Raw genomic sequence first — 23761 nt, 5'->3', positions numbered from 1 at the left:
CATGGCTGCTGAGCCTGCGCGTCCGGAGCCTGTGCTCCGCAGCGGGAGAGGCCACAGCAGTGAGAGGCCCTCATACCGCAAAAAAAAAAAAAAAAAAGAAAATACAAACAGACCTATCACAAATAATGAAATTGAAACCGTAATTAAAAATCTTCCAACATACAGAAGTCCAGGACCAGATGTCTTCACAGGTGAATTCTATCAAACATTTAGAGAAGAGCTAAGACCTATCCTTCTCAAACTCTTCCAAAATGTAGCAGAGGGAGGAACACTCCCAAACTCATTCTATGAGGCCACCATCACCCTGATACCAAAACCAGACAAAGATATCACAAAAAAAGTAAAGTACAGGCCAATATCACTGATGAACATAGATGCAAAAATCCTCAACAAAATACTAGCAAAGAGAATCCCAACAGCACATTAAAAGGATCATACACCATGATCAAGTGGGTTTTATCCCAGGAATGCAAGGATTCTTCAATATATGCAAATCAATCAATGTGATACATCATATTAACAAACTGAAGGGTAAAAACCATATGATGATCTCAATAGATGCAGAAAAATCTTTTGACAAAATTCAACACTGATTTATAATAAAAATTCTCCAGAAAGTGGGCATAGAGGGAACCTGCCTCAACATAATAAAGGCCATATATGACAAACATTCTCAACACTATTACTCAACATAGTTCTGGAAGTTTTAGCTACAGCAATCAGAGATGAAAAAGAAATAAAAGGAATCCAAATTGGAAAAGAAGAAGTAAAACTGTCACTGTTTGCAGATGACATGATACTACTCGTAGAGAATCCTAAGGATGCCACCATAAAACTACTAGAGATAATCAATGAATTTCGTAAGGTTGCAAGATACAAAATTAATGCACAGAAATCTCTGGCATTCCTATACACTAATGATGAAAAATCTGAAAGAGAAATTAAGAAAACACTCCCATTTACCATTGCAACAAAAAGAATAAAATACCTAGGAATAAACCTGCCTAGGGAGACAAAAGACCTGTATGCAGAAAACTATAAGACACTGATGAAAGAAATTAAAGATGATACCAACAGATGGAGAGATATACCATGTTCTTGGATTGGAAGAATCAATATTGTGAAAATGACTATACTACCCAAAGCAATCTACAGATTCAATGCAATCCCTATCAAACTACCAATGGCATTTTTCACAGAAGTAGAATAAAAAATTTCAAAATTTGTATGGAAACACAAAAGATCCCAAATAGCCAAATGAATCTTGAGAAAGAAAAACGGAGCTGGAGGAATCAGGCTCCCTGACTTCAGACCATACTACAAAACTACAGTAATCAAGACAGTATGGTACTGGCACAAAAACAGAAATATAGATCAATGGAACAAGATAGAACGTCCAGAGATAAACTCACGCACATATGGTCACCTTATCTTTGATAAAGCAGGCAAGAATACAATGGAGAAAAGACAGTCTCTTCAATAAGTGGTGCTGGGAAAACTGGACAGCTACATGTAACAGAATGAAATTAGAATACTCCCTAACACCATACACAAAAATAAACTCAAAATAGATTAAAGACCTAAATGTAAGGCCAGACACTGTAAAACTCTTAGAGGAAAACCTAGGCAGTACACTCTATGACATCAATCACAGCAAGATCCTTTTTGATCTACCTCCTAGAGAAACGGAAATAAAAACAAAACTAAATAAATGGGACCTAATGAAACTTAAAAGTTTTTGCACAGCAAAGGAGACCATAAACAAGGCAAAAAGACAACCCTCAGAATGGGAGAAAGTATTTGCAAAGGAAGCAACTGACAAAGGATTCATGCTCCAAAATATACAAGCAGCTCATGCAGCTCAATATTAAAAAAAACCAAACAACCCAATCCAAAAACGGGCAGAAGTCCTAAATAGTCATTTCTCCAAGGAAGGTATACAGACTGCCAGCAAACACATGTTAAGGACGCTCAACATCACTAATCATTAGAGAAATGCAAATCAAAACTATAATGAAGTATCACCTCACACCAGTCAGAATGGCCATCATCAAAAATCTACAAATAATAAATGCTGGAGAGGGTGTGGAGAAAAGGAAACCCTCTTGCACTGTTGGTGGAAATGTAAATTGACACAGCCACTATGGAGAACAGTATGGAGGTTCTTTAAAAAACTAAAAATAGAACTACCTTATGACCCAGCAATCCCACTACTGGGCATATACCCTGAGAAAACCATAATTCAAAAAGAGTCATGTACCACAATGTTCACTGCAGCTCTATTTACAATAGCCAGGACATGGAAGCAACCTAAGTGTCCATCGACAGATGAATGGATAAAGAAGATGTGGCACATATATACGATGGAATATTACTCAGCCATAAAAAGAAACGAAATTGAGTCATTTGTAGTGAGGTAGATGGACCTAGAGTCTGTCATACAAAGTGAAGTAAGTCAGAAAGAAAAAACAAATACCGTATGCTAAAATATATGGAATCTAAAAAAAAAAAGGTTCTGAAGAACCTAGGGACAGGACACGAATAAAGATGCAGACGTAGAGAATGGACTTGAGGACACAGGGAGGGGGAAGGGTAAGCTGGGATGTAGTGAGAGAGTGAAATTGACATATATACACTATCAAATGTAAAACAGCTATTGGGAAGCAGCCACATAGCACAGGGAGATCAGCTCGGGACTTTGTGACCACCTAAAGGAGTGGGATAGGGAGGGTGGGAAGGATACAGAAGAGGGTGGGGATATGGGGATATAGGAATACCTATACGTATAGCTGATTCACTTTGTTATAAAGCAGAAACTAACACAACAATGTAAAGCAATTATACTCCAATAAAGATGTTAAAAAAAGAGCAGTTTAGGGGCTTCCCTGGTGGCGCAGTGGTTGAGAGTCCGCCTGCCAATGCAGGGGACACGGGTTTGTGCCCTGGTCCGGGAGGATCCCACATGCCGCGGAGCAACTAAGCCTGTGTGCCATGGCCGCTGAGCCTGCGCGTCCGGAGCCTGTGCTCCGCAACGGGAGAGGCCACAACAGTGAGAGGCCCGCGTACCGCAAAAAAAAAAAAAAAAAAAAGAGCAGTTTAATGCCAATAATTTGAATTAAATTCTGAACCCTTCCTTCACAAATAAATTGATCAGTAGTAGGCCAGTGTTGAAAATTAAGTTTATCATAGCAAATTATTTGGTTGTAAGCCTTACCTTTATGAGGCTGCTCTGGAACTATAAATGCTACAGTAGAAAGTACATTAAGAAGCAACCAGTACTAAAGTGTTTGATAATGTGACCTCTTATACTGGGCCCTGATAAAAAGCTTATGTAATCAATCATATCTGAAGATTCTTTTTCCATTCTTTTAAAATAAAACACAACAACAACAATTCCTTTTTTTTCTTCTAAACAACAGGAGGAATCATCCATTTACTGGTTAATATCTGAAGAATGATAATGAGGAACACAGGTTACACATGGGAGCAACAAGAAGGAAATGAGGTGCCAGAAACCAACGTCATAGTTTTAAGAATTACGAAGCAGAGGGGCATATAACCATATTCCCACTTGAACTCTGAGAAGAATCAGCTACAATGATTGCCTTGTACCATCCTGGGACAACCAGAGAAGAACACAAATGCCATTTTGGCTTCTGCTTAGACAGAGAAAAGGCCTGAGAGGCTAGTCTCAAGCTCCTCATTCACAACCAGGAGTAATTTCGGAAGGAGGTTCCCCTGAGTTCTAGAAGAGGTTAGGGGTAGTTGAAAAAGGAGGCATCAACGAAGTTGACAGAACCGAAAGGTCTGGTGTCAGAACAAGGCTGGCACAGATTACTCAGACTTTGAAATCAGAGGCCCTGCCAAAGACCCCACAATTTAGCAATGGATGCATTAGTACATAAGCCAATAGCCAAAGTTCCAACTGGATGAACAAACTCAGCAAGGGATCTTGAAGACTGGGACAACACCATTAGGCGTTCATTTACCCAATGATTAAGTTACTGATCACCTACTATGGGCAGTGTTCTGGGTACTGGGTCACAGTCATGAGAAAAAAAAAGTAGCTAAAGTACCTACCCTCATGAAGCTCAGATTTTAATGACAATTGCCTACTTATCTTGAAAGGTAAAATATTTAAGTGTCATGTGCAAAATGTTATGCATAAAAATAAAGCATGGAATGGGTAAAAGGAATGTGTGTTAGGAGAGGAGTACTGTGATTTATAGTAGGATTGTCAGAGAAGATTTCCCTAAAGAGGAACAAAGACCTAAAAAATGGGGCAGGAGGGAGCCACATGGTTCAGTAGAGCAGAAGTATTCCCAGCCAAGGGAAAGCAAAGGCAAAAGCCCTGAGAGAGGAACACACATAGAGTGAAGAAAGAGGGGAAAAGGGAGGGGGACAGGATGTCAGTGCGGTGACCAGGAGTGAGGTCAAGTAGGGCCAGCTTTCCAGGCCCTGCAAGGAGCTTGGATTTTACTCTGAATGAGATAGTAAGTTACTGGAGAATTTTGAGCAGAATAGTGGCAAGATCTAAAGGAGGCCTCCTGCCCTTACCTAATAATAGTTTAAAAGGTAAAATAAAATGTATTTTGGGGGGCTTGCATCTACCTCAAGGCCAGGAAACTTGAGGCTCTTTTCTTTATCTCCAAAAAAATGATCAAAATTATTCAAGGGACATTACTACTATGAGAAATTTAATTAGGAATTTCCTGAGTTCTAAGACTTTGAATTTGGGACTTAACTCTATAATAAATGAGGAAAACATTCCTATAGCTACAAAATACTCTTAGGTACAAATTTATGTTGTTTGCATTTGGTGATCCCAGATAAAATTTAATTTAATTCTCATAGCATATTTGAGAAGTGAAAATATGACAGTTATGACTAACATCCCATCTTAAAGAATGCAGGTTGATTCTTTGAACATTACAATACTCTTCAGCCCCTCATCTTAGAGCAAGAAAAATTCACGGTGACCTTAGGTCTCCCAAATCTGAAGCAGAGCAGTAACCTGAAAAGGTTAACTGCTTTATTGTAACCCAATTAGAAAATAGGCAAAGAATCTGAATGTGTATTTTTCCAAAGACATACAGATGGCCCACAGGTACATGGAAAGGTGTTCAGTATCAATAATTATCAGGGAAATAGAAATCAAAACCACAATAAGATATCACCTCACACCTGTCAGGAAGGCTATCATCAAAAAGACAGATAACAAATGCTGACAAGGATGTGGAGAAAAGGGAACCCTTGTACGCTATTGCTTTGAATGTTGATGGATATTGGGGTTTTTCCAATTCTTAACTATTACAGCACAATGCTTCTATGAGAATCCTGGTCCACGTAAATAGTGCATATGTGTATTTACTAGGTAAAATGCTAGGGTATTTGCCCACTAGTAGAATTGCTGGATTATAGATTTTACATATTTTCATATTGACAGGTAATGCCAAACTATTTCCAAGTTGATCATGTCAATTTATACTCCCACCAGCAATGTATGAGTGTTCTCATTTCTCTACATCCTTGATATTCCTTGGTATTGTTGGACTTTTAGTTTTTTTCCCTAATCTGGTGGAAATATAATGGTATGTTAATTTGATTTTAATTTGTATTTCCCATGAGACTAAGCATCTTTTCATGTGTTATTTTGGCCATTTGGGATTCGTATTTTACGATGTTCTTGTTCAGGTTCGTTCACTCCTTAACAGTTATTGCTGACAGATATTCAGATATACTACATGTTTTTTCTTACACTCCTTTTAACTGATCTATGCTTTGTTATCCAGGATCTTTGGTTTCACTAAAATTTGTCGAAGTGTGGATTTCTTCTCATTTAATCTGCTTGGGGTTTGTTCAGATTCTTGAATCTGATGCTGAGATCCCTCCTTCATCAATTTTGGAAGATTCCTGGCCATTTGTCTTCAAATATTGCCTGTACTCTATGCTCTCTTCTCCTTTTTAGACTCCAATTTGACAAATGTTAGACTTTTCATAGGTTCTCACAATGCCTCTTAATCTGTCCTTCATACTTTTTATCTCTTTGCCTCTTTGTGCTGTATTCTGGCTAATGTTTTTCAGATCTAATCTTCAACTCACTAAATCTTTCTTTTGTCAGAGCATTTTCTTTTATAAATTTATTAATCTATTATTTATTTTTGGCTGCATTGGGTCTTTGTTTCTTCGCCCCTTGGAGTGAGGGGGGCTGGGGGGTCTACTTTACATTGCGGTTGCACAGGCTTCTCATTGCGGTGGCTTCTCTTGCTGCAGAGCACAGGCTCTAGGCACGCAAACTTCAGTAGCGCAAACTTCTAGAGCGCAGGCTAAGTAGTTGTGGCACATGAGCTTAGTTGCTCTGCCGCATGTGGGATCTTCCCGGAGCAGGGCTTGCACCCGTGTCCCCTGCACTGGCAGGTGGATTACTAACCACTGTGCCACCAGGGAAGCCCAGAGCATTTTCTGTTAAAAATGTCCTTTGACATTTTTATTCCAATTATATCCTTTATTTCTAGATATTTTCTTTGGTTATTTTTCAAAGCTGCTTTGTCATTTGCTGTAGTTCCTTATACCCTATGCACATTTTCAAACTTGGTTTTAATTTATTATAAGAGATTAAACATATTTTGTAAATTGTGTCTGATATTCCATTGTCCTTAAAATTCTTGAGAGTTTGTTTCTGCTGGTTCTTCCTCATGGTGCTTTTAGTTATTTTTGATTGTGGACTTCTTAATTGCGTTAGGGTTTATTGTGGAAAGTCATTGGGGACTGGCAAGACAATGGATTCTTGAAGAGATTTGCATTTCCTTCTGCCAGGTGGGACACCAACAATTTGGGATCTCTCTAAATTAAATTCTCAGTTTGAGATTTTTGACCACCCACATGTTGTGTATTTAAGTATTCTCTTGGTTTGTGGTTTTAACTCTCAACAGTTTCCTTTGCCCTCCCATTCTGCTCCTATGTTTGAAAGGGTCCACTTTCCTTTTAGGCCCATGATTGGGGATGTAATTTCCCCAATTTACTTTTACATTGAAAGTGTTGCCATTTGTGGGTCTCAGATGTACAGGGAGGGTGAAGCTATCTATCAGAATTTTCAATATGGGTGGAACTTTGACTTTGTCTCTTTTTTCATCCATATGAGATCATAAAAAGTAATGTTCATGGTAATCGAGTATAAGTTAATTTAAATATCCTCAGAGTAAAATCCAGCTGCAGTGGTCCACTTAGTTCTCAGTCCTTAGACTAATAATTCCTTACTCTCTGGTCAACTCATTGATCCTTTTAAGAGTTATTTTATATCTTATCCAAGAAGTTTAGTTGTTTTTAGCACCAGAAAGAAAAAGGTTGCATTGGTTTTCTTTTAAGTCCATTTACTATCCTGGTTGGCTTATTCCATATCTAAAGAATTCTACCATCCTGCCCATCTCCATGTCATGATGAAGCCAGAGACTGAAGTGCTGTAGCTGCAAGCCAAGGGATGCCCTGGATTTCTGGCAAGCTACCAGAATTAGAAAGAGGCAGGGGAATAGTCTCCCCTACAGGTTTCAGAGAGAGGACGGCCTTGGTGACACCTTGATTTCAGTCTTCTGGCCTTCAGAACTGTGAGACAATAAATTTCTGTTATTTTAAGCCATCTTGTTTATGGTACTTTCTTACCACAGCTCTAGGAAATGACTACAAAATAATCCATTTAGAATGAAAGGATCTCCAGAATAGGTGATTGCCTTATGGGTTTGAGAGTTTATGCCCTGAGAAGAGGAAAGGCAGGAAGAAAAGACTTTCTCAGTGTTCTCCCTAGTATTGAATCTGTCAGGCAGTTAGGGTGTTCTATTATTTGTACACAACCACTGATGTTTCACAAACTGGTATTTGAAATACTTTCTGACAAAGATTTAGTTCGAGTTTGTTACATGTGGGAAAGAATACCTGTGTGAAGTAATACTATTTTCTTGTGGTATTTGACAACCACATGGAACATTGTTACAACTAGAAAGTAGGCTGATATGATGTTGCTTCTTTTCAATTACTAGTTGAAATAAAAATGAGTGCCAAAACTCCACTTTGGCAACTAACAGCCAAAAACAGCAAGCCAGCGCACCTAGGAAGGCTCCCCAGAGGGGAGTATGGGACCACTATATAATTTCCAAATCTTGTGCAGGATGGGGCTAAAAGAGTATGCAGGGGCCGATCATGTGAGGCTTTGCAGATCATGTTAAGGGAAGACTTTAAAGTGTTTTAAATGTATACTAGGGAGAGTTGGATCTCAGAGGAAAACTGGCAGAGATACAAGCCTGTGAACACTCTGAGGATTGCCACATACTAAAACAAAGGGCTCACTGAGACAAAGCACACAGGCAGAAAAGGCAGGAGGCCTTGGGATCAGGGGAACCTGATGCTCAGAGACTTTCATTAACTTGTCCAATATTGTACTCCTTTCATACCTATTACCACATTCTCCTGGGGTCTTCACTATGAAAGGAGGGCTCTGCTTAAAAATGGTTCTGCTGGCATTATTTAAAATGGCCAAGTTATGTAAGCAACCTAAGTGTCCAACAACAGATGAATTAATAAAGAAGATGTATTGTATATATAGAATGGAATACTACTCAGTCATAAAAAAGAATGAAAGTTTGCAATTTGCAGCAACATGGATGGATATGGAAGGCATTCTGCTAAGTGAAATAAGTCAGACAGAGAAAGAAAAATACTATATAATATCACTCATATGTGGAATCTAAAAAACACAATAAACTAGTGAATAAAACAAAAAAGAAGCAGACTCACAGATACAGAGAACATACTAGTGGTTACCAGTGGGGAGAGGGAGGAGGGAGGGGCAATATAGGGATATGGGGGGAAAAGGGTTCTTATAGGATTATATGAAATCATGTTTGTAAAACTTTTGAAAGTTGTAAAGCACTATAGAATTTAAATAATCTTTCACTCAATTAAAAAAAAACCTAAAAAACAATTAAATTAAAAAAGAATGGTTCTGCTATGTTAACTCTAAGCCTTAAAGTTTTCCATAGAATAAAATTTGGTTCTTTTAACAAGCAGGTTCTCCCAGTTAAAATAAAATGGCATACAAAGCACAGTGAAGGGGGACTTCCCCAATGGTCCAGTGGTTAAGACTCTGCCTTCCAATGCAGGGGTGCGGGTTCAATCCCTGGTGGGGAACTACGATCCCACATGCCGTGCCATGCGGCCAAAAGAAAAAAAAAAGAAAAGCACAGTGAAGGGCTTTCCTCAAAAATAAAAACAAAGAAATCATCACAGCCTGGGTATGCATATCCCTAAGGAGATAACTAGCATCTTTTGTTGCTGATCTTGCAAAGTCAAGGTTGAAGACTGAAGGAGTTGAAAGTGGTCTGAGGAGTATTATTCAGTAAAAAGGAGGTGGCTCACACCCATATAGGAACTGCACTCAATGCCTACTCAAGGCAAGGCTTTATCAAATAAGAAATTGCCCACTCAATACCTGAAAGCACTTTGTAGCAGAAACTTGTGAAAAATATCTTGAGTGAAAAGTCAGGATAATTAAATACTGATTAATAGTAGTTGAGTTTAATGAAAAACACATCACAAGCAAAGATATCAAAATTCGCTCTCTATTTTGCATTAGCTTGATAGTACTCAGCAAAATCATGACTACCGGTACAATTATTTTGGTAAATATTATATTTTTTGATGAAAAGTTCATATCACCTAAATATTATGCTCTATCTCATCTCTTAAAACTCTTCATATCTGAAAGTCATTGAGTTTCCACAGCTTTTGATGGAAAAGCTGCCATTCTCCGGGAAGCATTAGTTTCCCCACTCTTCCAGAGAAACCTCTGTGAACACCAGTTTACCCTCCACCCTCCAGAGATCCATTTCTACTCTCCTACATGGAAAAAGGAGTTGACTGTAATCTCTGCTATAATATACATGCTCCTATTCAGTCCTGATCTTGCTGCACTCAGGCTTTTGCCCTCACTGCTGTATTTAAATGGCATATTTTCGAGAACACCCATGACTCAATGACCTCTTTATTGCTAAATCCAGTAGTCAATTCTCATTTCATTTGCCTTATGAGTGGCATCTGTCACAGATAGTCATACCCTTTGGCCATGTAACATTTTCTCCCTTGATTTACAGGACATCACACACTTGTGCATTCCTTCCCCTTTGCTCACTGGCCTGTTCCCTATCTTGGTTCTTCCTCATCAAAATGACCTCTGAAAGTTGGAACACCTCAGTACTTGGATTTCTCTTCTCTGTCTCCGTTCCCTTCCTTGGTGATCCCATCTAGTCCCATGATTTTAAACTCCATCTATTTGGACAACTCCCAAATGTATATCCCCAGACCAGATGTTGCTCCAGAATTTTAGATTCATGTGATCAACCACTTAGATGACATCTAAAATGAAAGAGTTCTCGGTCGTTTGAAAACTGATAGAAGTATTTTAAAAATACAAAAGAGGATTGAAAGATAAAATGGAAGATATTGCCTAGAAAGAATTAAAAGTCAAAATAACAAAAATTTTGACAAAAAGAATAAAAAATTGACAATCTATTCAAGAAATTCAATGTTCTACTACTAAAAGTTATAGTAATAGAGAGTAAAGGAATGAAGAAAGGAAAATGACCCCCAAAAAATAAGATGATATAATAATTTTCCATAATAAAACAAATCCATAGATCTCTATATAAAAAGGCTCTATGAATGCACAGCAGAATGAGTCTTTTAAAAATCTATACCAGTGCACATCATTGTAAAAATATCTCTAGAGATAAAGGGAAGATTCTGAAAGTTTCCAAACAGAAAAGCAAGGTATTTTATGAAGGAGTAATCATTAGAATGGCATACGGTGTTGGACTTCTCAAAATAGCAATATTGTAAGCTAGAAGATAATTCATTCAACAATGATTTATTGAATACCTACTCTGTACCAGGCACTATGTTAGGTGCTGACAATAGAGGGATGCCTTTGAAATTCTGAGTGAAAATAACTTTTTACCTAAAATAAGACTCTCTACTCAGGTAGACTAAAGTATATAAACAACAACAACTATACATCTTATCAACTATTGCTCAGGAAGCTACTGGAGCATGTGGACCACCAAAATAAAGTTTGTAAACCAAGAAAGAGGAATTCAGGATTCAGGGGATGAGGAATGTAGATGAGGAACAGGCATGTCAGGGTGATTGATTAGAAGGAATGTCCTGGGACAAAAAATGGTTCATACTCAAAAAGGGATATTTGAGTGGGGGAAATAGAACTTATTGATTATCTAATTATTTTGAGAAGAGTTTCAGAATTCTATTAATTCTAAAAGTCCAAATTATAAGTGCTGTAAGTAGCAGCCTCTGGAAGTGAGACTTGAGGTACTTTTATCATTACAAGCTGTATAAAAATGTTTGACTTAAAATTATGATCAGTTATTACTTAATAAAAATAATAAGTGCACATTTTTAGATGAACTGAATTAAAACAAAAATACCCCAGTTAAGGCAAAACCAAGATCATGTTCTCCCTTTTTTTCCTTAAGCCTAACTTAATTACAAAAAGATGAATTTGTTGCTTTGCTTTCAAATAATCATGATGTTTTGATTTCCAATACCATTGCTACTGTCTACTTTAGGATATTTTTAATAGAAGTACATCAGTTTCCATACACAGAAAAGCAGATTCTGCAAGGTAAGGACTGACATGAAGTTTATGGCCTCCATAAACAATTGTATCATGCTATGCAGCCTATATTTTCTTAAGAAGGAAGATAACATTTTCTTTATCAATGCAAGCCCAAACAGCCTATAAATTATGCTATGCCTGTGTCCCGGTTCACAGAGAACTACAGTCCATCTGGAACCAAGTAGGAATGGAGCTATATAAAGACTCTCTAACTCAATGTAAATTATAGTGAGAAAAATATTTCCACCTTGCTGTACTCGAAGTACTGGTCCATTCCTTTCTTATACTTTGATATGCATGGCAGCCAACTGACTGGCTATCAGGTACCCAAGAAATTTTTATATTTATTCCCCAATAAATAAAATTCAGTAGAAATAATAAGAACCATAATAAAAATAGGTGACTTTGATGAATTTAAAGTTAAAAAGCTACTGTTGGAGTCCAAATTTCCTCATGTGCATATAGTGAGAATCCAATGTCTGTAGTATTTATGTGGTGGTAAGAACATAGAAAATTGGAAGTATTAATGTGTTCAGAATGTGAATAACCTTTTCACCTCAAGAAACCTGAATTCAAAGATGGTTAACCACAGAAGCAAAAATATCTTGGGTGGTCTAACTCTAAACATTTGTTCTCAGTGCATTTGGCCAAAGCACAAAACCACCAAGGAGTCTGGTATGATGGATGGTGTCTTCCTAGAAGATGCTTGGGATTAGCAGGTTGTTTTAAGTCAGACACGGGTGGAGTAATTGTGGCAAGAAACTTGTGGAGAGGTTCACCAAGTGCCAGGTCATAGCCGGCCCTTACTCTGTAAGGATATCATTAATAGAAGCCAGCCTCTTTTGAAAAAAAAACTCTACTTTTTCCCCATTCCTCCTACCAAGTACAACTAAAAATCCTGGACGTTATATAAAAAACATATTAAGAAGAATCTGAAAGGTGGAGATAGGAAGGCAGACCAGCTAGGGACCTCAGGCCCCAAAGAACAACACAGGAGCCTCATATATCCCAGACTGGGAGCTGAAGGAGATGGCAACCTGGAAACACCAATGAGTACAGATCAAAATTCCCCAGGTAAAGCTTTCTCTCTCTGGACAAGGTACCAGGAAATAGGTAGCTTAGCAAGACAGAAGACTTTCGCTAATAACTACTCTACGCCAGCCAAACGCCACAGAAGAAAACTGTGGTTCCACTCTTACCCACACCCACAAAGCTGAGCGGAGAGCTAGAATCTCACCCTCACCAAGCTGTAACAAGGTGTCTCAGCCGCATTCTCCCTCTCCACTGGTGCCAGGGTGATATCAGAGAAGGCTGAGTAGAGAAGCTGGGACTTGTGTCCCACCAGGACATAAAGAAACCAGTTCTTCCCAAATTGATAGACAGGTTCAATGCAACTGCTATCAAAATTCAAGCAGGATTTTTGTAGAAATAGGTAAGATTATCTTAAAATTTATACGAAAAGACAAAGGGACAGAGAAGAGCTAAAACAATTTTTAAAGAAGAATTAAGTGGTAGAACTCAGTCTACTTGATTCCAAGACTTATTAAACAGCTGTAGTATCAACACTGTCAGCTGGCAGAGGGATAAACATATAAATTAATGAAACAAAATAGAAAGCCTGGAACTAGATCCACACAAGCATGCCCAACTGATTTTTGACAAAGGTGCAAAAACAATTCAATGGAAGAAATATGGCCTTTTCAACAAATAGTTCTGAGGCAACTGGGCATCAATGAAAAAAAAAAGAAAGAAACTTGACCTAAACCTTACACCTTATACAAAAATTAACTCAGTCTGTACTTGGACTTAAATCTAAGATGCTAAACTATAAAACCCTTAGGGAAAAAAAAGAGAGAGAAAGTCTTCAAGATCTAAGGCTAGGCCAAAAGTTCTGAGCCTTGACACCAAAAGCACAACACATAAGGGGAAAATTTTTTAAATTAGACTTCATAAAAATTTAATACTTTTCCTCTTTAAAAAATTTCTCCGTCTCCCACAATTGTCACCTTGCCTCACTTTTTAGAAACTATTTTAAGTTATGCTCAATGGCATGCATTAAACTGGTTCCCTTTAAATCATCTTCCCCTCCAGCTATTTCTGCACAGCATCCCTTTATAGCCAGCCTTCCAACACGTTGTTCATTTCATCAGATTATAACTTATTTCCCTCATCTCCCACCAATCACACTGACTTTCAAACTGGCACTTTTATCCTTGTCTAATAAACCAAATTTTCCACACTCTTTGATTTTTATTTCCTAACCATGAGGTTTATCTCTTTCTCCTTGTGATTAAGTATTTTTCTCAGACTCTGAGCCTTCATCTACCTTTCTTTGGATTTTTCTATTTATTTGCAGCATTTTAAAAATTACATGAGTAATACCTAAATAATGCTATACAAGATTCAAAGAATATAGAAGTATTCAGAAAAAAATGAAATTCTCAATTTTCTCAGCTTCAATCGCACTTTCTTCCCCAGAAGTAACAGTATTAACATTTTGTCATGCATTCTTCCACCTTCTTGTCCTCTTCCTACGCATTTACCCATATATTTTCAAGTAAACAAATGGCTTTTATATTACCATATATAACATTACACTAAATGTAGTATTCTGAAACTTCCTTTTCCATTATGTTTGGGGATATTTTCATGTCAATGCCTATAGGTCTACAGCTCTCTTTTTTAAACTGCATACTACTACACTGTATGATGCTACCATAATTTACTTAACTACATTTTTATGTTGGACAATATAGTGTTTCCTTATTTTTACCGTTAAAAGTACCCCACACTTCTGCACAAATGAGTAATTATTTCTTCAACCTACATCCACAGAATTGCAATTGTTGGATGTAAGGATGTGTACACTTTTAATTTTGAGAAATACCAATCAATTGACTTCCAAAAGGCAACCAACAGACTATAAGAAAGATTCAAAATATCTCACCAACAATATTCTCATGCAGTAAAATATATATCTCTATTATGTTAACATTTCCTTGATTGTCAGTGAAGCTGAAAAGATATTCATATATTTTTGGTTCCTTTTGTGACTAATATCTATAAGATTTTCCTATAAAAACACTATAGTTTTGTTTAGTCATAGTTTGCACATAGTTCTTCATGTTTATCTTTATGTATGCTGTAAACCATGGATTGGAATTTTTTCCAAAGGAAAGTCAATTTGCCCAGCACATTAAATAAAGTCTATTCTTTCCTTATTGATTTTAAAAGACTTCTTTATCATAAATTGAATTATCTAATATAAAGGAATCTCTTTCTGGAGTCCACTGTTTTCCATTTTTCCATCTGTACTTGCCTGTCCTAATACTAGTCTACATAAAGCACAGATTTATAATATGATTTAATATCGGGAGTAATTGTTCATCTTCAGAATTTTCTTGGTTATTTTATGCATCTTTTTTCCATATAATCTTCAGAATGAGCTTATCACTGCATATGAAAAATATTGTTGTGATTTTCATTGTTATATTGAATTTGATTATTATTTTCTCAAAAATTAGCATCTTCATGGTTTGAGTCTTCTCATATAAACATGATTTGCCTCTTCTATTTGTCTAAGTATTTATGGCAGGTGGGCGGGGGATCCTTTAGCAACAGTTTATAGTTTTATTCATGTAGTTATATAGAGTTCCTGTTATATCTATGTCTAAAGCATTTATGACTTTGTGAATGGGATTTTTGTATAAAATTTTCTAATTGGTTATCATTGATGCATAGAAATGTTACTGATTTTCATATGTTGGTCTTTTATTCAATCACCCTCTGAATTGTCTTTATTAATTCTAGTAGTTTCTCAGTTATTTACTTTCAAATAACCAGCAGTTTTGCTTTTCTTACATTCAGAGAAAGATATAGACATAGATATATACATATATATCTAAAACGCACATATCTGATATACACACACTCTTTAATGTCATGTAACTTGCATTTTTCTCGAGTCATTGCCTCATTTAGGACCTCCAGTGCTATATTAAATTGTGATGTTGATAGTGGGCATTCTTACTTTTCCCAGAGGTCTATTTCATTAAACTTTACAGAAAAAAAACACATTGTTTTTTTTCACTATTTTTTTATATTGTCTATTTGATTGATTTCTACTTTTAATTTTATTAATTGATTCCCTTTGTTTTCATTGTGCATCTTAATTCTTTTTTCAGCTCTTTAAACTTTACAGTTTATTCATTTTACTATATTTCTTGTTTCCTAATATAAAGTTTATGTATTATTCTAATATAAAATTTATATAGTTTAAAGGGCTGCATGTTAGAAATGTTTTATTTTTTTCATTGAGGTATAATTGACACATAACATTATGTTAGTTTCAGGTATACAACGTAATGATTTGATATTTGTATATATTGCAAAATGATCACCACAATAAGTCTAATCAACGTTCGTTACCATAGATGGTTACAAATTTTTTCTTATGATAAGGACTTTTCAGATCTACTCTTTTAGCAACTTCCAAATATCCAATACAGTATTATTTACTGTAGTCAACATACTGTACATTACATCCCCATGACTTACTCATTTTACAACTGGAAGAAATATCTTATTTATGTTAGGGTTATATTATATTGCTCACCCCTACTTAACGGGGTTATGACTAATATCAAGTTTTGAGGATAAGGGAAGATGACCCTGGAAAAACTCTGTGATTCAGGGAATCAAAGAAATATCTATTACTTTTCATGTTAGTCATGAAACCAAGTCTGTGATGAGCTACGCAGAACCTAGTGGTTTCCATGGAAGGAATAGACAGACAGGTTAGGAATTGTTGTCCTTAGCTGACGAGGTGGAACCCTGTGTTTCCATTTGGGAACTTTATTATGGTTATACACCCCAACTGCCCACATTTCTAGGTTTACCCTCTCATCTCTGTGGTAGTTTAAAGGTCAGGAAATTCTTTAGGGATCCTCAGGAAAAAAAAAAGAAATTTTTTTAATTTGGTAAACACACACAAAATAAAAACAGGAGACCGCTGATGAATATCAACATGTAGACAAAGCAGACCTCTATCAACTCCATGTTTAGCAAAAACAGAAGCCTAGGAATACGTTATTGCTACAGTAAATGAAGCAGTCCCCTTAGCAATTCAGAAACATTGGAGAAGTTAGTCTCTGTGATATCAAGCATGGAATTTGGGTTTTAGATCTGCTCTGGTAATGTCATCATTTTAGAGGTTGATTCAAAGGGAATCATAAAGACATATCTTCCAGGCTTTCATGTGAGGTGATTAAGGAGCTTAAGGTGAGATTCTAGAGCCTTTGGGACAATTATTGATGTAAAATTTCCCATTGGCAGAAAACGAATATGCAGTGCTTCTTCTCTCTACCTACTATTATCATCAGCCGGATTTTATTGATGCTAAAACAAAGTATGAACTATTTGGATCAATTTCAGGTGAAAGTAGTGCATTTTACAAATAAGTCTTTCAAAACCCTAAACAATGACTCCTAAATGGTTATGGGGGACAAATCACAAGAATACTAGAATTCTAAATGACTCTCTACTAGACTTCTAAGTCATATTACAAGGAATCCTATGCATTAAAAAGTGAACCCTGGGCTTCCCTGGTGGCGCAGTGGTTGAGAGTCTGCCTGCCGATGCAGGGGACACGGGTTCGTGCCCCGGTCCGGGAAGATCCCACATGCCGCGGAACAACTGGGCCCATGAGCCATGGCCACTGAGCCTACGCGTCCGGAGCCTGTGCTCCGCAACGGGAGAGGCCACAACAGTGACAGGCCCGCATATCGCAAAAAAAAAAAAAAAAAGTGAACCCTGAATATGAATGAACTCTCTTAGTCCCCACTCTGTTACACCTAGACAATTTTGGGAAGCCTAAACCTAGGTGTGCTGCTAATAAAAATGCGGAAGCTTGAATCCTGGAAGACCAGAGTAGGAAGGAGTAGGTAGAACTTCCAAATTGACCCCAGAGGAGTTGCTCCTCATCTCTGGTCTCCAATGTCTAGCCCAGGAACTGAGCTTGACAACAAGGGTCCTCTCCATGACAGTGGTGACTGAAGACAATAAAATAAAAATGGGTCAGAAAAAGAATTTTTCCCACCTGTACTAGGAATGTTTCTTTGTTAAGTGATCTCAAAAGCTGAAAGAAGAGACTTGATCAAGTCAGGCTCCAAGCTGAGAACGTTCTTCAGACACCAGACCTCTGCTAAACCAGCATTCTCATTTGTAAGCCGGTAACTTCAGGACACACAGCAAAGTTTATAAATACCTTTCCCTGTTCCTGTGCCTGTTTATATGTAAGAATATAATGACAAACAGAGGGACACATGGACTCTCTTTCTCAGCATAAAACTGTAAAATAATGTGACTCTCTCCTAATTGCATTATGAGTGAGTCTTCTCTGGCCATGGACTTAGCATACACTAAGCCCTCTTCCTATGAAATGCCTATAAATATGCAATTCATGAATAGTCTAGCTAAGAAGTCTGGTGAGAGCCGTGACTCCTCTTACTGGTGGAAGCCAGGAAACTGCAAAGACAATAAACCTTGGCATCTGCTTCAGGCTAACTGGCTGTGGCCAAGGCACACTGTTCACATGTCTCTTGGGTCTCTGCCAGGCCGTTAGTCATTATGCATTCTGCCCCAATGGTACATTAGAAATGGAGTGGGCTCCGAATATGCTTAGAGGGAAGAAAAACACCAGTTTATTTTCAGTTAGGTTTGAATGTTTTGGCCTTCTCCCTTCCTGGGAAAGTTATACTTAAAACAAAAACTGAAATCCTTGTTAGCCAACCTTCAAAGTCACTTTTCCTGTAAAAGTATGCAGTGGTTATTAACAGCTGCTCAAGGAAAAAGATTAAAGCTGAAGAAAATGGGAAAGTTAACAGCATATAGATAGTAGATGTCCTTAGGAGAACAATTAAACCTACCTCCTCAAATAATCTGCTTACTTTTTTCTTCTTATTCATGTCTATACTTTCAAGAGCCTTTTCCCATTAGCCAGTCTACCAATTAACACCAAAATATGCTGCTCTGTGCACTATCTGCAGTGTTATTGCCCAAAGAATCTTGGGATTGCAACTTTAAGGACAATATCTTTCTGTAAGTAGTAAACCACAGAGATTAATAGCATCTCTACCCCAGACACAATAATAAAAAACAGCTGACGATTTTTTAAAAAAACTCTATTTGGTTTGATCCCCAAACAATAGCTTGACTTGCCTAGCGGTTGAATCAATTACGTTTAGGTATCTCCAATGCTAAAAGCATTAAACTGAATGTATAAATCTTTCCAGTCACTGCTTAATCAGTAAGTAAAATCAACATACAAATATGAACCTGCAAACTTGGTTTAATGTGATTTTTGTTACATGTGGTAAACAGAAGTTTTTCAGCTACAAATGGCAGACATTTCAAACTATGTTTTCACAGAAATAGGAATTTCCTTTGCTAATGAACTAAAAATTCAAGGGTATACTAACTTTAAGCACAGCAGATCCAGTGTCCCAAACAATGTCTCAATCCAGATTCTGTTTGCAGGTTATCCCCTCTGACAGAAGAGAGTTTTTCATGAATTGAAAAGATGGCCACACTCTAAAAAAGTTATCTTAAAAAATGTTAATAGTGCCCACATTGAGAATACTTGATACATAGGATAGATAACCACAATTACACTGTCAGTAATTAGTACAGCTGGAATAAACTTTTGTATAAAAATATATATTATTGGTTCAAAATGTATCTCAAAACTTATAATTGTGTCATAAGTTGCTCTTATGATATAAGTTGTGTTTATTAACCTTCACATTCTGTGGCATTATTAAAATCACCCTTAGCTGATATAGACATTTTTGCAACAAAATGGACAAAGTGACGTATATCAAATGCTAATCTGGACGTATCTCTCTTCTAATTAAAGACATTAAGTGGTTCTCCATTAACACTAGAATTAAGACCAAGCTGGTTACTTTGGTATGCCAGGCTCTCCATAATCACAATGTAACTAGCTCAATTTCCTGCTCAGCCAGAATAATCATAAAATAAAATAAAATAAAATAAAATAAAATAAAATAAAATAAAATAAAGGCAACACACATCTCCTGCTTATAATATTCTCATAACTTTCAGTACCATAGAAAAATATGCATTCTTTGGTCTCCAGCAACCATGTAACAGATCTTTGGGAGAATTCTTAATGTCTGCTTTGAGTCACATTGTCCTCTTTAAATTAATCTCTTTGGACATGGAATATTATCTGGTGGTCCAGCCTCAGTCCTCTGCCTGTCCCTTTGTTTGGGTGAGAAGCATATATGGAGTATGTGCTGACCTGACTCAGTCAACCAGGATTAACACTGGCCAAGAGAAAGGCCTATTTTAGCAATGTTATATGCTCTTATTATTCTGATTTTAGACAGGCCAGTTTGGACCAAAGATAGTCTCTTTCTTGCAGAACCAAAGAGGCTTGTCCAAAAGTTAAGTTATTAGTTCTAAGTTAAAGTTGGCGTGACAAAGGCAGGGACTCAGGAACTAGAGAAGGAGATAAATACAGTAGGGAGAGGCTGGAGAGGAGAGAAAACTAAATCTCTGCTCTCCTCCCAAACACCTCCTGGCTGATATCCCTTGATTAACTGGTAATAATTAATTTGTCTTTAAGGAGTTCTCAACTAGCATATAGACTGGGATAAGGAGCAGATTTTTAGGGAAGGGAACATGTGCTACCACATCTAAATGGAATTAAGGGTTGCTCTTACTAGCTATAAGGGGGAGGGATACTGGACAAGCCAAAACAAGACATGCTGTTCATAAAAACCAATTATGACAAGCCTTTTATCTATACCTGAATGTGATCTTCTAAGTATTGTTTTGGCTCAGCCTAGGTATTACAGCATTTGGTTCAATTATATATTATCCATTTACTTCAGTAAGGTCATATGTGGTAGGGCTACAAAATCTGGTGGAAGGTATTGTGGTAGAGATGCTAATTTTATCCTTCATGATTTCATATTACATAATGAATGTCATTAAGTGACCTTAAAACCTAAATAATAAATGAAGAGAAAATGTCCATATAGTTGTGCATGTTATATGTTTTATAGATAAATACTTAGTTACAAGGGGACATATCGAGAGGGACTCATCCTACACATATATGATAAGTTGTTTGCTCACTAATATTCATAATTTTATAGTTGAAATATGATTGTTTAGATATCTTCATCTTAAAATTAGCAAGAATTAAACTGTAATGGAAATTTAAAAAATACACCAGCAATCTAATTCTAATAACATCAGAATCTAAATCAAATACTTTCACAATTTGAAGCAGATGTTTAATCCATGAAGCCATTCCAGCTGAGGTTCTGAATGCTATTTGAGCCATCAGAATCTCCGTAGGTTTTTATATTGAAGGCAACTTAAATACTGAGAATCGATATTTTAATATTTAATGTATAATAAAGTTAAATGAAAGTCATAGGAACAATTTTTATATAATTTAGCAAATTTTATGCTCTCTCTACAGAAAGAAGGAAATTCACTTTCAGTTTTCCACAAACATGTACTATTTTTCTTTAATCAAAAGAACATTATAATGTTCAGGTGAGAACCCACAAAATAAGTGGAAAAAGAGAAACTCTAAACTTAGCACTCTCAAAAAAATAACACCAATTCCCAGGGAATGCAGCCCTGATACAAACTGCCTCTCCGCTAAACCCTATTACCCCTGCTGAGCTCAGCTGTCTGCATCACTGCTCCCTTTAAGAATTCTTGCATTTCAAAAAGAAACAAATAACTGTATGAACTATTTCATACACCAGAAAAACCCAATATATTTTGCACTTCTATTTTCTGATTTCAGAAATGTGTCTTCTTATATTCTCGCTTTCTTCATTCTATAAAGTAAGCCTAGTCATCTGTATTTTTTTTTTTTTTTTTTGCTTATAAGATGGGAATTTATTTGGATGAAATTTCCTGGTGGCTAGTCAGCAAAATGATAATCTGAACAAAGGGATATCAAACATTCCATTTGAAATTATTTAAATTGCTGTAATGTAAAACACTCCTCTCTCTTTCCTTAAATTTTCACTCAGGCTATGACAAACACACACCCATACACACATACTCACACACACACTGTTTTAAACTCTCCTGTTTGTATGTACGTATGTATATATATATATTTTTTTAATAAATCTTTATTGGAGTATAAAAATTGTTTCCTAATACCATGTTAGTTTCTGTTGCACAACAAAGCGAGTCAGCCATATGCATACACATGTCCCCATATCCCCTCCCTCTTGCCTCTCCCTCCCATCCTCCCTATCCCACTGCTCTAGGTCATCTCAAAGCACCGGGCTGATCTCCCTGTGCTACGCTGCTGCTTCCCACCAGCCAACTATTTTACATTTGGTAGTGTATGTATGTCAATGCTACTCTCACCTTGCCCCAGCTTCGCCCTCCCTCCCCATGTCATCAAGTCCATTCTCTATGTCTACCTCTTTATTCTGGCCCTGCAACTAGGTTCATCAAGTACCATTTTTTTAAAAATTTCATATATATGTGTTAGCATATGGTATTTGTTTTTCTCTTTCTGACTTACTTCACTCTGTATGACAGACTCTAGGTCTACCCACCTCACTACAAATAACTCAATTTCATTTCTTTTTATGGCTAAGTAATATTCCATTGTATATATGTGCCACATCTTCTTTATCCATTCATCTTTCAATGGACATTTAGGTTGGTTCCATGTCCTGGCTATTGTAAATAGTGCTGCAATGATCATTGTGGTACATGTCTCTTTTTGAATTATGATTTTCTCAGGGATTTATGCTCAGTAGTGGGATTGCTGGGTCATATGGTAGCTCTATTTTTAGTTTTTTAAGGAACCTTCATACTGTTTTCCATAGTGGTTGTATCAATTTACATTCCCACCAACAGTGTAGGAGGGTTCCCTTTTCACCACACCTTTCCAGCATTTATTGTTTCTAGCTCTTTTGATAATGGCCATTCTGACCAGTGTGAGGTGATTGATACCTCACTGTAGTTTTGATTTGCATTTCTCTAATAATTAGTGATGTTGAGCATCTTTTCATGTGCCTCTTGGCCAACTGACTGTTTTCCCCCATTTTTTAACTGGATTGTTTTTTTTCATATTGAGCTCCGTGAGCTGTTTGTATATTTTGGAGATTAATCCTTTGTCTGTTGTTTCATTTGCAAATATTTTCTCCCATTCTGAGGGCTGTCTTTTTGTCTTGTTTATGGTTTCCTTTGCTGTGCAAAAGCTTTTCAGTTTAATTAAGGCCCATTTGTTTATTTTTGTTTTTATTTCTGTTACTCTAGGAGGTGGGTCAAAAAAGATCTTGTTGTGATTTATGTCAAAGAGTGTTTTTCCTATGTTTTCCTCTAAATGTTTTATAGTGGCTGGTCTTACATTTAAGTCTTTAATCCATTTGGAGTTTATTTTTGTGTATTGTGTTAGGGAGTGTTCTAATTTCATTCTTTTACTTGTAGCTGTTCAGTTTTCCCAGCACCACTTACTGAAGAGGCTGTCTTTTCTCCACTGTATGTTCTTGCCTCCTTTGTCGTAAATTAGGTGCCCACGTGTGCGTGGGTTTATCTCTGGGAATTCTATCGTGTACCATTGATCTATATTTCTGTTTTTGTGCCAGTACCATACCGTCTTGATTACTGTAGCTTTGGGGTATAGTTTGAAGTCGGGGAGCCTGATTCCTCCAACTCTGTTTTTCTTTCTCAAGATTGCTTTGGCTATTTGGGGTCTTTTGTGTTTCCATATGAATTGTAAGATTTTTGTTCTAATTCTGTGAAGAATGCCATTGGTAGTTTGATAGGGATTGCATTGAATCTGTAGAATTCTTGGGTAGTATAGTCATTTTCACAATATTGATTCTTCCAATCCAAGAACATGGTATATTTCTCCATCTGTTTATGTCATCTTTGATTTCTTTCATCACTGTTTTATAGTTTTCTGAGTACGAGTCTTTCGCCTCCTTAGGCAGGTTTATTCCTAGGTATATTATTCTTTTTGTTGCAGTGGTAAATGGGAGTGTTTCCTTAAGTTCTCTTTCT

This window comes from Lagenorhynchus albirostris, chromosome 3, assembly GCF_949774975.1.
Source record: "Lagenorhynchus albirostris chromosome 3, mLagAlb1.1, whole genome shotgun sequence".
Lineage (NCBI taxonomy): Eukaryota > Metazoa > Chordata > Mammalia > Artiodactyla > Delphinidae > Lagenorhynchus > Lagenorhynchus albirostris.
Note: the sequence above shows the minus strand (reverse complement) of the source record.